General features: G+C 34.7%; 1 pseudogene; it reads right to left on the minus strand.

Annotated features, from left to right (window-relative positions):
- The window catches only part of LOC120768777, a 57,774-nt pseudogene that overhangs the window by 37,889 nt on the left and 4,465 nt on the right, over positions 1–15,420 (minus strand).

Below are 15,420 nucleotides of genomic sequence, written 5' to 3' on the forward strand. Positions count from 1 at the left end.
GCAATATCATGTCGACGGCGATGTCACCCAAAGCGCATCAGTGTAAAACCATCACACTTATTAAGAGATGACAGCAGCATAATTGAAATGTCATAGGTTAGTTATCACAAGCGCACCGGTTTCAAGTGAATGTTGATCAATTAATAAAAAGACAAAAGACAAAAGAAAAAAACAAATTTATTAAAGTTTAGTAAGTAATTAGTATATAATTTAAAAGAACCTGTATTGTTAGCTAATGAGGTAGGATCTGTTTCTCGCTTTAGAAATATGTCTTAAGCAAAATTAATATGATAAATTTTCTAGAGGCTATGAATAGCTGAACTTAGAGTTGCTATAATTCTAATATGTCACAAAATCTACTAAAAACGCAATAAATTAATAACTAAATTCGTTAGAGGTATGAAATTTTACCTCGAAGATAATCCAATGAGACTTTATTGAAGCCGGTGTGAAACCTTTTCTGGCAATACTATTTCTGTGTATCAAAAATGGGTGGAATAGGGTAAGCACATCCCTGGGCCATCTTATACATACCTAATATAAAGATTAGGGTGTTTTTTTCTTTGAACTATAAATTTTTTTCAGTCCCGTCACGAAATTTCATTGGAAATACCCTAAAAAAAATTCCCTGAAAATTTTAGCCCTTAATTTTAACAATAAGAACTGGAACAGGGCCTGTAAAAATTTTCCATAGAAAATACACTTCAATCGTGAGTTTTTATCTTTAAATTCCTACAGATCAGAGGTATTTCATGGCATCGCTTTGACTTTGGACGCATTTTTCTCAGAATTGTTCACTCTACAAAAGTGCCCAATGCAACAAAGTCGTAACTCACACCGGCGAGGTACTACGGGGTTCTCTATGCCCGATTTTTCCAAGAATTTCACATTTTTTGTATATATCTCGTAAATGACAGGAGCTATAGAAAAAATGTACATGACAAATTTGTTGTAAATTTTATTTGCTATAAAAAAAGATTCGAGGTGAAAATCGCTGTCATTAATACTTCTCGAGATATTCAGCCTTTTAAGTGATGGGATATGGAGTAAAGTCGGTCGTATATATATATATATGTGATTGCTTAGAATCCGATCCTCTGGTTGACGTTGTACATCTTAAGATATTTATCTGGCTTTGATTCTTGCAAGATGCAAGAGTATAGACTGTTCGGTTGTACCCTAACTTGGCCTTTCCTTAGTTATTTTATTTATAGTGCCCTTATAGCCACAAAAATACATGCCTGAATTACAGCCTTTTATGCAGAATAAGCTGGGCTATTAGCAATTTGGTTCAACCAACAAAATCAAGTGATTCCCAACGAAGAGCAAAAAGCAGACTACTGACTATATTTGTATATGTGGACGTAAGTATATATGGTTTTGTGCATTAAGGGACATTTGTGCCGAGTCATAACATTGCATATACGAACAATGCAGTAGACTATAGTAAAATGTATCTATAAAATGCCAGGCAAGTAAACAAAAGACTGGTCACATTTAAACAGTATATACATAGGTATGTGAGGAACCCTTGCAAGTTAAGCAAACAATTCTGTTAAGAATGGTATGTACATGCTCGTTTATTTTTATGAAGCGTTTTGTTTTATATTCAACTTATAGTAGACACTTCAACTTGTGAATATATCTACATGTAGTACGTTGTATTTTACTCTGATGCCCATGAAATATCAACGCGCAACAAGTGGTTACGTAAGCACTGAGTATAATTGACCCTGAAATTGTATGAGAAACAATTTGCCGCATAGTTGCGTATTGAACGGTAAATAATATGGGTTAAGAGTTTTTATATAATTTGTAAAATTAAATTATTATGATTGGAAACCAAAAAAAAGAGATAGTATGAATTCCTTTTTGTTACTTAAAATATATTGTTTAGGAGCTAATTGCTAATTATGTTGAACTGTGGTATGGATGTCTGTATAATTCTGGTTTCTAGTTATTCCTTTTATTTAGGCCCTACCTAATTGACCGGTTCATTTGATAGAGTGAAGGCTTCAGTAAGAAGCTTAAAATCCTTTTACACTAGCGAGTTTGTTCTCGTTTTCGCAGGTTACCCCGATCATATTAAGCTCATGAATGCAATAAAAGACACAACCTGGATTTGATTGAAACTTTTCAAGTTTTATAAAAAAACTTGGTTTGTTTACCAGTGGCAAGGGGACAGAAATTTGGGGCTCGGTTATCGTATTTTTAAGATAAAACAAATTTATCAGGCAGAGCCAAATGAAGCTTATGTACAGATCCAATCTTTGGTTTGTCTAAAGTCTGATTCTTTCAGTATCCTCGTTGCTCCATTCATTCATTGTTGTTATTGTTTTGGCAGTTGAGGTAGGAAATAAACCTTATTAACTCTATGTTTTCACATACTTGAATACTCTCAGCTTCAGTCACATTCGGGTAATCAAATCCTTCACAAATTGTTTGAGTATACAAAGACGAATGCAAGGGAATCATAGCATATCCTGATGGATTAAAATACACGTTAAAATAAACACTTAGTGTTAGCAGAAGCAGCAGCTTTTGCAGTCAAAATTGCTAACATCAAGCGTTGCCAACAATTGAGGAATAAAGCAAATAAGTGTGCTGAGAGCGAATGCATATGGAAGCCTTGCTGGCTGATATGATGACACTAAGTTAAAATAGTAGCAAAATTTGGGAAAACTTTAACTTAAGCTTATTCATATCTTCAAATCAGCTCAGTCTTTAATCATTGAGTTTTCTTGCCCTAGATATAAGATCTATTTTGGAAATATTTGCCTCATAAATCATGAAACTATTAATGATTGTGCAAGATTTATTCCTCTTTATTTTTATATCCTTACTTCAATTTTACATTGCAAAAGTCAGAAAACATGACAGACAATTACATACATATTTATTTTTAACAACACTTTTGTATTAAAAATTAAGAACTTAAATTAACAGAAAGAAAAATTCAATAAAACCCGATTATAGTTGACAATGTCTCTTTCAGGACCAGCAGTAACTTGTAACATATAGTATGATGATCCCAACAACCTTGCTAACGTACTTTAGATCCTCTCTGTGCCTCGCTATAATTTCAAAACTTGTTGCTCTTGGTTTAATTGGTGATTTAACCTAAGAAACTTTGAATATTTTTTACTATCAATAAAAAACTTTTCCAAGCTTTAATTTCCAGAACTGTCAAAATTTTAATAAAACTTGTATCTATCATAAATTGTCGACTTTGAGAGGAATAGAATATTCCACCTTTCACCTTTTCCATACTAAGCTAAGCGCAAACGACGCATAACACTCAAATAATATACCTTGTTGACAATATGTCCACTCGGAAGGAATTCAGAATGCAACACACCTCGATAATCGAAGAAAACTGTCACCTAACCTTGACTTTTGACTTGCTTTGAGGCGGCTTTTTTCGGCTTCGGCTCACCTTTGCTTTTATAATCGGCTGAAAATCACCTATTCCGGGTAGTAAGCACATGTAGTTCCAAGACTCATCACCTGCAATAATACGTTTCATGACATCACAGACGTTAACGCGACACTGTTTTTCGAAAGAATTTCTTAGTCCCAAATTATCTTTCTAAATGGTTTTCTCAAATCCTTTCGTAATTTTTAAGGATGCCAGTACGATCTGTGGCTGTAAATCGTCGATTCTCAAGCCAAATTCCTTTTTTTTATTGAGGTATTGATCATCGTTTGATGCAGATGGCCGTCGTGTACGTGGTTTATTTTAAACGCGTTCTCAACATTATTTTAATAATTTGTAAGAAGAAAAAACACTTGCTCGTTCGTTCGTTGCGGCATCCGAAAATCTATTCCGCACACAAAAGTTAATTGCACTTTTTTGCTGAATTATTTCAATCATGCTTCAAATCTCCGAGTGCATTTTATTTACTCCAGAAAGACAAGGGGGTACTAATCACTAATGATTATTTTGATGTGACATTTGGCATAGATGTCACTGAGAGTCATACCAACCTTGAAAAAATTATTTCGACGAAGTGAGTTTCGTGCGAAATTTAAATTAAAAAGTCTTGCTATTTTTGATGAATTCTGTGTATTAAATTATTAAGTAACTTTTCTTATTAATTTACTTAAAGCAAATAATCGTTACTTTTATCGACTATGGGCAACGCGGTAACAAACTTGACGGATTGCAAACCTGTCGTTAAGTGGGTTTCTGCACGAATTATATTTCGAGTTCAAAAGAGACATAGTGATAATGATACTTAAAGATCTTGTGGCATTCGACTCCTTAATTGTTGCACAGTACCAGAAAAAGAAAATATAATTTTTTTTCTTCTTTCAATCAATACCGATGGCTAGAGTTCAAGCAACAATGCGTTTGATCTTGCTTGTCAATGTTTCAGCTTTTGAAATATTTATTCAATATTATGGTTTGCATTTTGATATAAGGGATCAGTGAAGTGAGGGACGTCTGTTGGCTGAAATATTTCAAAGAGTTGATATAACAATTATAAAAAATGTTCCTTCTCTTTCTCTAGCAACCATAACTTAAACAGTGCAATCTCAATATACTTATGGTAACAGCTTTTATACCTATTTGTGTTTGTATACACATGTATAAGGTGTACATAAGCATAAATGCTGAAATAGTTGGTTTTAAACCAAAGTAGCTGAGTTTATAGATCTAAGAATAAAAATATAAAGAAATTTCTAAGACTTGCGGTATACACTTTTGTGTAGTGTTTAATTTAACTCTTACTCTAATCTAACATGAACGATCAGAAGATATACAGTGGACCAATAAAGTTTACATACACCTAGTTCTATTAAATTTCGACACGTTTATTTGTTTCAAAATGGATAAATTTTGTGGTTTTTTTCTATCCATTTCAAGATATGTACATTTAACATTAAACATAGCATATCAAAATATTTTTTTTTTTACACAAATAAAAAAAATTAAAGTTAAAGCTTAAAATGAGCATAATTTATATCAAAAAAGTTTACGTACACTTATGATTGTTTACATAAAACAAAAGTAATTACAATACTTTTAACGGTTTTTGGCTACATTTTGTTGCTATTACTGTCCCTAGACATCGTTGTATGCTCCTCACTCAATTTCTAGAATTATTTCCGGATATTTTGACCCACTAAGTCCATGATCCAGCTTTTTGGCCTTATTTTGATGAAATTCGATGTTTTCGAATACGGTTTTCCAAAAATCTCAATATTTTTTTAATAGGATTAATGTCTAGTGATTGCGGGACCTATGGAGTTATGTTTATTTCCATAACAACCATTCATGTACAAGATAAGACATGTATTTTGGGTCGGTATCCTGTTGGAAATTAGTTTTGCTGCTATTAACAGCCGATTTAAGCACACTTAAAATTTAAATCTTTTTCTTAAAATGCTCAGATACATATGCTTATACATTTTTGAAATGTACACAAAAAAATAAATCCCCAAACAGTAAGGAATTTGTTGAAGAGTGCTGGTTATCATAGACGAGTCGCGCGTCGTAAGCCATACATATATAAGGTTAATAAAAAGAAAATGTCGGCGTTTGCTAAACAATATTTAATCGATCCGTATTGGTTTTAGGAAAACATTGTGTTCACCGACGATTCGAAATTTAATAAATTTGGTTCGAATAGATCACGAAAAGTGTGGAGAAAGATCAATGAAGAGTCGCAAGGACAAAATGTATTGCCAATGGTAGAGCACTGTGGGGGTAATGTTATGGTTTGCGGGTGTATGGTTGCATCTAGAGTTGGACATTTGGACTTTATTAGTGAAAACAGGGATAAGCATATGTATCTGAACATTTTAGGAAAAAAATTTAAATTTTAAGTGTGCTTAAATCGGCTGTTCATAGCAGCAAAACCAATTTCCAACAGGATACCGACCCAAAATACATGTCTTATCTTGTACATGAATGGTTGTTATGGAAATAAAAATAACTCCATAGGTCCCGCAATCACTAGACATTAATCCTATTCAAAATATCTGGAACTTTTTGGAAACCCGTATTCGAAAACATCGAATTTCATCAAAATAAGGCCAAAAAGCTGGATCATGGACTTAATGGGTCAAAATATCCGGAAATAATTCTAGAAATTGAGTGAGGAGCATACAACGATGTCTAGGGACACTAATAGCAACAAAATGTAGGCCAAAACCCGTTAAAAGTATTGTAATTACTTTTGATTTATATAAACAATCATAAGTGTACGTAAACTTTTTTGATATAAATTATGCTCATTTTAAGCTTTAACTTAAATTTTTTTTATTTGTGTAAAAAAAAAAAAATATTTTGATATGCTATGTTTAATGTTAAATATACATATCTTGAAATGGATAGAAAAAAACCACAAAATTTATCCATTTTGAAACAAATAAACGTGTCGAAATTTAATAGAACTAGGTGTATGTAAACTTTATTGGTCCACTGTATGTACATATGTGTATGATACATTGTGACTTCAATTAGTATATCGTAAAAACATCGGGTTTTCCAATAGGGATGTTACGATTTTTAAGTGCAGTTTCTACGGCATGATCTCTTTTTTATACTTTTGCAACCAGTTGCTACAGAGTACAGTACCTGTCCCATAAATTACGAACGAACAAAAAACTTATCCGGAGTTCTAACTTTAATCATTAATAAAAACATAAATATTTGGCGTATTTTAAAAAAAAATTATTTTTTATATGCTATATACATTAAACTTAAATTATCATATTTTTGTATTGAATCATATTCAATATTATTAAATTACATTAAAAATATTAAATTTTTGTTTTCGTTCGTAATTTATTGGACAAGTACTGTATTATAGTTTTGTTCACCTAACGGTTGTACGTATCACCTAAAAGTAATCGAGACAGATATAGGGTTATATATATATCCCCATTTTACGGTAAAACTACTAAAAGCTACTACTAAGACTACTAAAACCGCGATAAAACAATAACTAAATTCGCCAGAGACAATGACAAGAAATTTTACCACCGAGATGGTATAAGAGAGCTTTATGGAAGCTGGTATGAAAATTGGAAGATGAGCGTGGACATTTTTTGGTGAAATCCCATATCTCGGGACCCGACCAACCGATTTCAAAATTTGGTAAGTTGCAAATTGTTTTCATTCCTATGTCACATTGTGAAAATGGACGACACCGGACAACAACCAGCCTACTTCCATTATACCACAATTCAAAATTCCAATTGATTCGTTCAGTTTCGAGTAAACAAATCAAGAAGCAATTACATTGATAATTTCATAAAACTCTGCACGAATAATATCTTTAGTGTTTGCCACCTTATGACCAATCCAATAAAATCTGCTCAAGGCTCTAGGTACGGAATATGTAGACCCCGGTACCTTTTGATCGAAAATGTCGGGCAATGTGTGATATACATATATAATTGAAATTCAGAGCTAATCATTCTCTGACAATGGTTTATAAGTATGTCAAAAATGGGTTGAATCGGAATCAGAAAACTTCCCTCAAGCTCCTTATACCTTATATACAGATTTTTGAACCTCCGGGTGACTTTGTACCGTATAAATCGGCATAACTTTGTGCCTAAAATAGATAAGTTTGAGCGAAAACTTTGCCTAGCCTCTATATAACTGGTATCAGGATTTTCCAGCACCAGGCTGACTTTACTTTATATGTTTAGTTTTTTAGTAAGTGACTATTAACATGCCTATGTTGTATTGGAAAAAATAGATCAATTCTGGTCGGTGCTACCCCAACTTCCATATACAAAATATAATGGTTTTCGTTTTTCTAACAAACCTTATATGTCTGTCAGTATAGGAGTTATATTTACACCATTAAGTATTTCCCTGTCTTTGATTCTTGGAAGTTGCAAGAGTATAAAATTTTGGGTTGCACCCGAACTTAGTCCTTCCTTACTTGTTTTTCATTGCATTCAGCGATGTTTACAATTTTATGATGGAAAGATATTCGCAAGAACAACGTTTACAAATTATGAAATATTATTATCAAAATAATCGATCCTCAATTGCAACTATGCGATTTTGCAATTTTATGGTCGAGTAATCTTCCACTTGTGCTCGTTTTCTCTACGTAATGTTTAATAATATAAAATAATAATGCCAATAATATAAAGAATCACTAGAAGTAATAAAAATATTGTTGCTGAAGACAGCAATTTCTCGATGCCAAAACGTTCTCAAGAATTGTAACTGTCTCAAACAACTACCTGGCCGATTGGGAGAAAGGACATTATTCATCTGTATAAAGTATTCTCACTCAAGAACTGAAGCCATTAGACGACCGTAGATGTCGTGAAATCACAATGTTGCCTTGGATCGACTTGAAAAGGATAATTTTTCAGAAAATCAGCTTTTCTGATGAGGGTCACTTTCATCCGAGTGGTGTGCTAAGCAAAAAACACAGTCGATTCTGTTGGAAAGAAAATCCACAAATTCTTCATGAACAACCATTACATTCTCCTAAATTGACAGGTTGTTGTGATTTCTGGTCTGGTGGAATTCGGTCGGTACTTATATCGAAATGAAGCTGGTGGCACCGTTACTGTCAATGAAGAGCGGTATAAATCGATTACCACCAATTTTTTATGGCAGAAATTGGAAGAAATTGATCTTGACAAGAATCTGGTTCCAACAAGACTATGTGATAAACAATACGTTCAGCAATCGAATTATTGCGAAAAAAGTTGATTGGCATCAAATAATCGACAATAAGTTGTGATTTTACATAATTATACTACTTCTTGTAGGGTTATTTAAGTCATTAATTTTTAGCAATAAACTAGACTATCTTCAAGCGTTAGAAGTCAATACTAAACGAGCTATTCACGCCCCAAGAGTTTATTACGAGTACGAGTATGTCAAAAGCGGAAAAAATACTCGAGAATCGGGTTCACCGAATTCGTTTCTGCAAAAGAAGTCGTGGTGGTTATGTACATATTGTTATACTCAGAATTTTACACTAAATAAATATCATTTGAATTTCCTTAACAACTATTGTTTCTTTGTTTAAACAGAACATTTCGCTCTTATTGGAAAACCCTGTATGTGTCTAAGTCCGTGCATATGATGGTAGATATATTTATTGTAGAAATCTATTTTGTGCGTTCATTGCATTACCCCTACAAATGCAATTCGTCTTTGTCAGCTTTAATAAAATTTCGGTTCCAGTTGAAATATCTGCAACTCCTCTCGACATATGCATATGCGATGCGAAATATCCTGCGCTCTTTTAAACATAAACACGAATTTTATTTAGGAAAAGCGAATATTTATTTATATGTATGTATACCAGTAGGGCTATATACACAAATATACTAATGTGAGTGGTGCCAAATGCTTCTAAAGATTAGGGCATGGTTTAAATTTAAAGCTATGAGAGTAACAAACAGAAACATCCTGGGCTTTTGCAAAAATAGATAAAACTTGGGAAATAGCGAATTTATAAATATGTTTATACAAGTACACACTATAAATATGTTCATTTGTGTACACATGTTTGTTTACAATCGCTTAGATGCAATTCAGGCATGAAGAATAAATATTTACTTTGCCGATGTGCGTGTACGTTACGGAGATAAAATGTTCACAAAATATTTTGGTCACTTAAGTGGCTTAATATCAACAAAAAACTGCAAACATAACATGAAAGGAATGGCTTAGTTCGGGTGTAACCGAATATTTTATATTCTTGCAACTTGCAAGATTCCAAGGCAGGAAAATGCCTTAATATGTAGACCGCCAATCAGAGGATCGGAATACAAGCAATTGCATATATAACTCATACACCGACCGACGTATTTGGCACAAGGTTTGCTAAAAAATCAGAAATCCTTATACATAGTATGTATATGTTACTTGGGGTAGTAACGACCTGATTTTATCTATTTCTCTCAATACCATATACTTTAAGCATGCCATATAAAAAAAACCAATCATATGGAGTAAAGTCGGCCGGATGTAAGAAAATTCTTATATTAGTTATATAGGGTTAAGTCATGTGCAAAAGTTCACGCAAGTGAGGAAAGTTCTCTGAAAGCCATAAAAAATGCAGCCAATGAAAAAGAACAACAAGCCTCGGATGAGAGACCCCCCTTTTAGTGACGACCATGACAAACTAATTAAGGATTGTGATCTGAGGGCATGCACCTGGAATGTCCGGTCCCTTAATTGGGAAGGTACCGCTGTCCAGCTGGTTGATGTCCTCGTTAGAGTGAAGGCTGACATCACCACCGTCCAAGAAATGTGATGGACGGAACAAGGACTGAGACGAGTAGGTTCTTGTGGCATTTACTACAGTGGCCATATAAAGGAGCGCAAATTTGGTGTGGTATTCGTGGTGGGAGAGAGACTTCGTCGGCGAGTACTGTCATTCACCCCGGTGGATGATCGTCTAGCCACAATCCGCATCAAGGCAAAGTTCTTCAACATATCGCTGATCTGCGCCCACGCTCCGACTTAAGAGAAGCACGATGTGACCAAAGATACCTTCTGTGAGCGCTTGGAGCGCACCTAGGAGACCTGCCCCAGCCGCGATTTCAAAATAGTGCTTGGCGATTTTAACGCCATCCTGGGCCAAGAAGATATTCTTAAATAGTTTGAGGCTGATTGACTTCGCCGAGGCCCGAAATATTGTTATCTGTAGTACTAGATGCCATCACAAGAAAATGCATCAAGCTACCTGACTGTCTTCGGATCGAAAAGCCACCAACCAGATCGATCATGTTGTGATAGACGGAAGACACGTCTCTAGTGTTTTAGATGTGCGTGCGCTCCGAGGTCCTAACATCGACTCGGACCAATATCTTGTTGCAGCCAAGATTCGCACCCGCCACTGTGCAGCAAAAAACTCATGCCAACAAATACAAGGAGGTTCGACGTCGAGAAGATACAATCACAACAGACAGCCGAACGATTTTCTACTCGACTTGTACTCCTCAACAACTCGGTACAAGGGAACTGTGAGACGGCATTTCCAGCTCCTTACGTACAGCTGCAACCAAAACTATTGGCTTTCGGAAAATACAAAAGAACAGCTTGTACGACGAGGAGTGCCGTGTTGCAGCGGAAAACAGACTGCCTACCTCGCAACCTTACGATCGACCACAACACGTGAGGGATGGGATAGATACCAAAAGTTGAAGAGAGAAGCGAGACGTATTTTCAGACAAAAAGAAAGAGGCCGAAATGCGTGAGTACGAAAAGCTTGATAAGCTGGCCGACAGGGCTAATGCTCGAAAATTTTACGAAAAATGTTTACTAACAGAAGGTTTCAAGACCGAAGCATAATCTTGTAGAATCCCCGCAAAACTAATACGGCTGTGTTAACTGACGTTGAGCAACACCAAAACCTCCGTAAGGATCGGGAAGGACCCCTCCGGTCCGTTCGATATCAAACCAGGTTTCAGACAAGGTGTCTCTCTATCGTGCGACTTCTTCAATCTGCTGCTGAAGAAAGTAATTCGAGCTGGAAAACTTAATCGAACAGGTACAATCATTTATAGGAGTGTACAAGTGCTAGTGTATGCCGATGATATTGATATCGTCGGCCACAACACCCGCGCCGTTAGTTCTGCTTTCTCCACACCGGACAAGGAAGCAAAGCAAATGGGTCTGGCAGTGAGCGAGCGTAAGGCGAGATATCTTCCGTCATCAAACAAACAATCGTCTCACTCGCGACTTGGCACTCAAGTCACTGTTGACAGTCATAACTTTGAAGTCGTAGACAATTTCGTTTATCTTGGAACAGTATAAATACCATCAACAATGTCAGCCTGGAAATCCAAAGCAGGATAACTCTTGCCAACAAGTGCTTCTACGTACTGAGTAGGCAATTGAGAAAGAAAGTTCTTTCGGAGGATAAGGAAAGTTTTGACCCGCTTCATCACATTTTTGACATGTATAAATATAGATACCATTGTCAGAATTTCAAGATAATATCTCACACATTGACCACACACTAAATTTTGTCGAAATCGTTAAGTCGGGTCCCGAGATATGGGATTTTACCAAAAAGTGGGCGTGCCAATCCCACAGTTCGATTTTCACACCGGCTCCCATAAAGCTGCCTCATATCATCTCGGTGGTAAAATTTAATGTCTCTGGCTCATTTATTTTGTTTGATTTATTGCGATTTTGGTAGTTTTTAACGGTACTGTTATATGAAGAGTAAGCGGGATTATCTTCCAACTTGATCCGTTTTCACACTATCGCCCACAAATCGCTCACATATTCTGGATACTAACTAGTACAAGTGTATAGAGTCATACCAAGTAAAAATCAGTTTTGTTTTTAATTTTTTTAATTTAATTCAAAGATATTTTTTGAACAATTTGAGCAAGGTTTTTTGTATTGAAAATGTTTGTTGTAATAGGGTGCACTATAGTAATTAATTGAAAATTCTTCGATCCACTTTAATATTTTACTGACAAGAAGAAGGGATTACATCACATTAAATATTTTAAGGAATATTTTACTACCTTAGATTTACTGGAGGTATGTATCGGGTGATTTTTTAAGAGCTTGATAACTTTTTTTTAAAAAAAAACGCATAAAATTTGCGAAATCTCATCGGTTCTTTATTTGAAACGTTAGATTGGTTCATGACATTTACTTTTTGAAGATAATTTCATTTAAATGTTGACCGCGGCTGCGTCTTAGGTGGTCCATTCGGAAAGTCCAATTTTGGGCAACTTTTTCGAGCATTTCGGCCGGAATAGCCCGAATTTCTTCGGAAATGTTGTCTTCCAAAGCTGGAATAGTTGCTGGCTTATTTCACTGTAGACTTTAGACTTGACGTAGCCCCACAAAAAATAGTCTAAAGGCGTTAAATCGCATGATCTTGGTGGCCAACTTACGGGTCCATTTCTTGAGATGAATTGTTCTCCGAAGTTTTCCCTCAAAAGCGGATTTTCTGCCAACTTTTCTAGGGCCCATTCACTGAAAATTCGACGTTGTGGCAGATCGTTCGGCTTTAGTTCTTGCACGAGCTGTATTTTATACGGTTTTACACCAAGATCTTTGCGTAAAATCTTCCATGTGGTCGAATAACACAAACCCAATTGCTGCGAACGGCGACGAATCGACATTTCACGGTCTTCAGCCACACTCTCAGAAACAGACGCAATATTCTCTTCTGTACGCACTGTACGCATTCGTGTGGTTGGTTTAATGTCCAATAAAGTAAACTGAGTGCGAAACTTGGTCACAATCACATTAATTGTTTGCTCACTTGGTCGATTATGTAGACCATAAATCGGACGTAAAGCGCGAAACACATTTCGAACCGAACACTGATTTTGGTAATAAAATTCAATGATTTGCAAGCGTTGCTCGTTAGTAAGTCTATTCATGATGAAATGTCAAAGCATACTGAGCATCTTTCTCTTTGACACCATGTCTGAAATCCCACGTGATCTGTCAAATACTAATGCATGAAAATCCTAACCTCAAAAAAATCACCCGATAGAAGGTATTCAGAAAACTTTATGGAAATTTTCACGTTGACATTATGCATGGCGTATACGTAACTTTCAATTATATTTGACTTCGTTTATATTAAAGAGGTGCTGTTACTTATTAGAGCGATATTTGTTAAATACACTTGCACTTTTGTCTAACAATTGTTATAAATAGTTTTTTTTTGGGTTTACTATCACCACTTATTTTTAATATCGCGATGCTCTAATTTTTTGTAGCCATGCAATATTTAATACCTTATTTAAACAACTAACCAACTTAAGACCTACGTATGTACATGTCATCATGTCATATGGTTCATTCAGTTGTTTTTCACTTACTATAATAACTCAGCTAAAGAATTTTCACTTCCCACTTGCAAATGCATTTGCTTTAAAACTGAGAAAATTTGTAACAAAAACTTCTGATAAAACTTAAAAGTGTTGTGACAAAGCAAGTCATGACAATGATATTATAGTCGCTTGTCCTTTGTATATGCAGAAAAGTTCATCTCTTTAAGTTCGAGTCAACACGACCTTATTTTTGTCTAAATGTCGCTAACTAGTTGAAAGTCACAGCCACGCAGTCTCCTAAATATATCGATATGTACAGATAGACTTTATATGTGAATAAATATGTGAATAGAAATTCATTAGTAAAAAAGCAAACCAGTCGGTACTATTAACTATTTGAGAAGTTCGTATCAGTTTCTTTACATTTTTTTCTCCTCAAGCAAGTGATAAATACAGTTTATATGGCGTATACAATTTTTGGTCTTAATTTTTTTTAAATGTATATGCTAATATAAATATTTCATTCACGTGAAAAAAAATGTTATTTTCTCAAGGACTATTAGCAGCAGAGTGTTTATTTACTATTAACCAAACATTTTTAAATAATGAAATTTACTGTTCACTTTTTCACATACGAAGCGATGCTTACTTTTTCATATGGCAACCTATCAATTGATTAGTTTAGTTTGAATAAGCTTAATTTAATTCTGACCATAGATAACTTCACACCTAAATAACGCGACGCAAAAAAATTGCTTAAGAGAATAATATAGGGATCGTGTTTCAAACGGGCATTGCATCCATAATTTTCCCGGATATTTTCGCTAAAAAGGGCAGTGACACTGTTGGCTGTAAAAAATAAAACAACATTACCAAAATCGATATTGCTGGATATTAGCTTCTTATTATTCTCACTAAATACTAGAATCTAGGATCTTAACGGTTACTGACTTCAACAAAATATCGTGCTTTGCTAAACATAAATTAACGCAATTATTTTCCAAAACTAAAATTATAATGCATGGATATGCAAAATATAAGTAAAAAATTGCCAAATCATTGAAAAGCTCCACTAACATGAATGATTAAACCACCAGTATGTCACAAAAACTAACTTTGGTCAAGAGAGACGAGGGCCAAATCATTAACTTCGTTTACACCTTTCACAAATACAAAATATTCTTTATAAGAACTTAGTTTTGATCATTCGGGTTGTATGGCAACATAGGTTCTAATAAAAAGTACATATGTAAAATTTCCATATCTCAAAAATTGAAGGACCAGGTCGAGTATATACAGATAGACGGACAGAAGGCACATATGACTAAATCGATTCTATATATAAGTATTAAAATTATGAAAATTTTAAACTCTGAATTACTCCACATAAAAATAATAAATTGGTTGGCATTTTTTTAAGCCTTGAAATGCTGCAGTACTGTGTAGTGCCATATACCAACACTTGTCAATAATTGCATTACTGTGGCCAGGTGATTACATAACGCTTTAATGAAAAGCAACCAGCCGACTAACCGTTATTACAAGCCATTGAAAATGCTGTGAAACAATGTAAAACAAAAGATTAAATAAATTTTAATTTTATTCAACCGCCGCTGAGTGTATGTTCACACACGCACAGACAAAATCCAGACACATACATTT

This window comes from Bactrocera tryoni, chromosome 2, assembly GCF_016617805.1.
Source record: "Bactrocera tryoni isolate S06 chromosome 2, CSIRO_BtryS06_freeze2, whole genome shotgun sequence".
NCBI lineage: Eukaryota > Metazoa > Arthropoda > Insecta > Diptera > Tephritidae > Bactrocera > Bactrocera tryoni.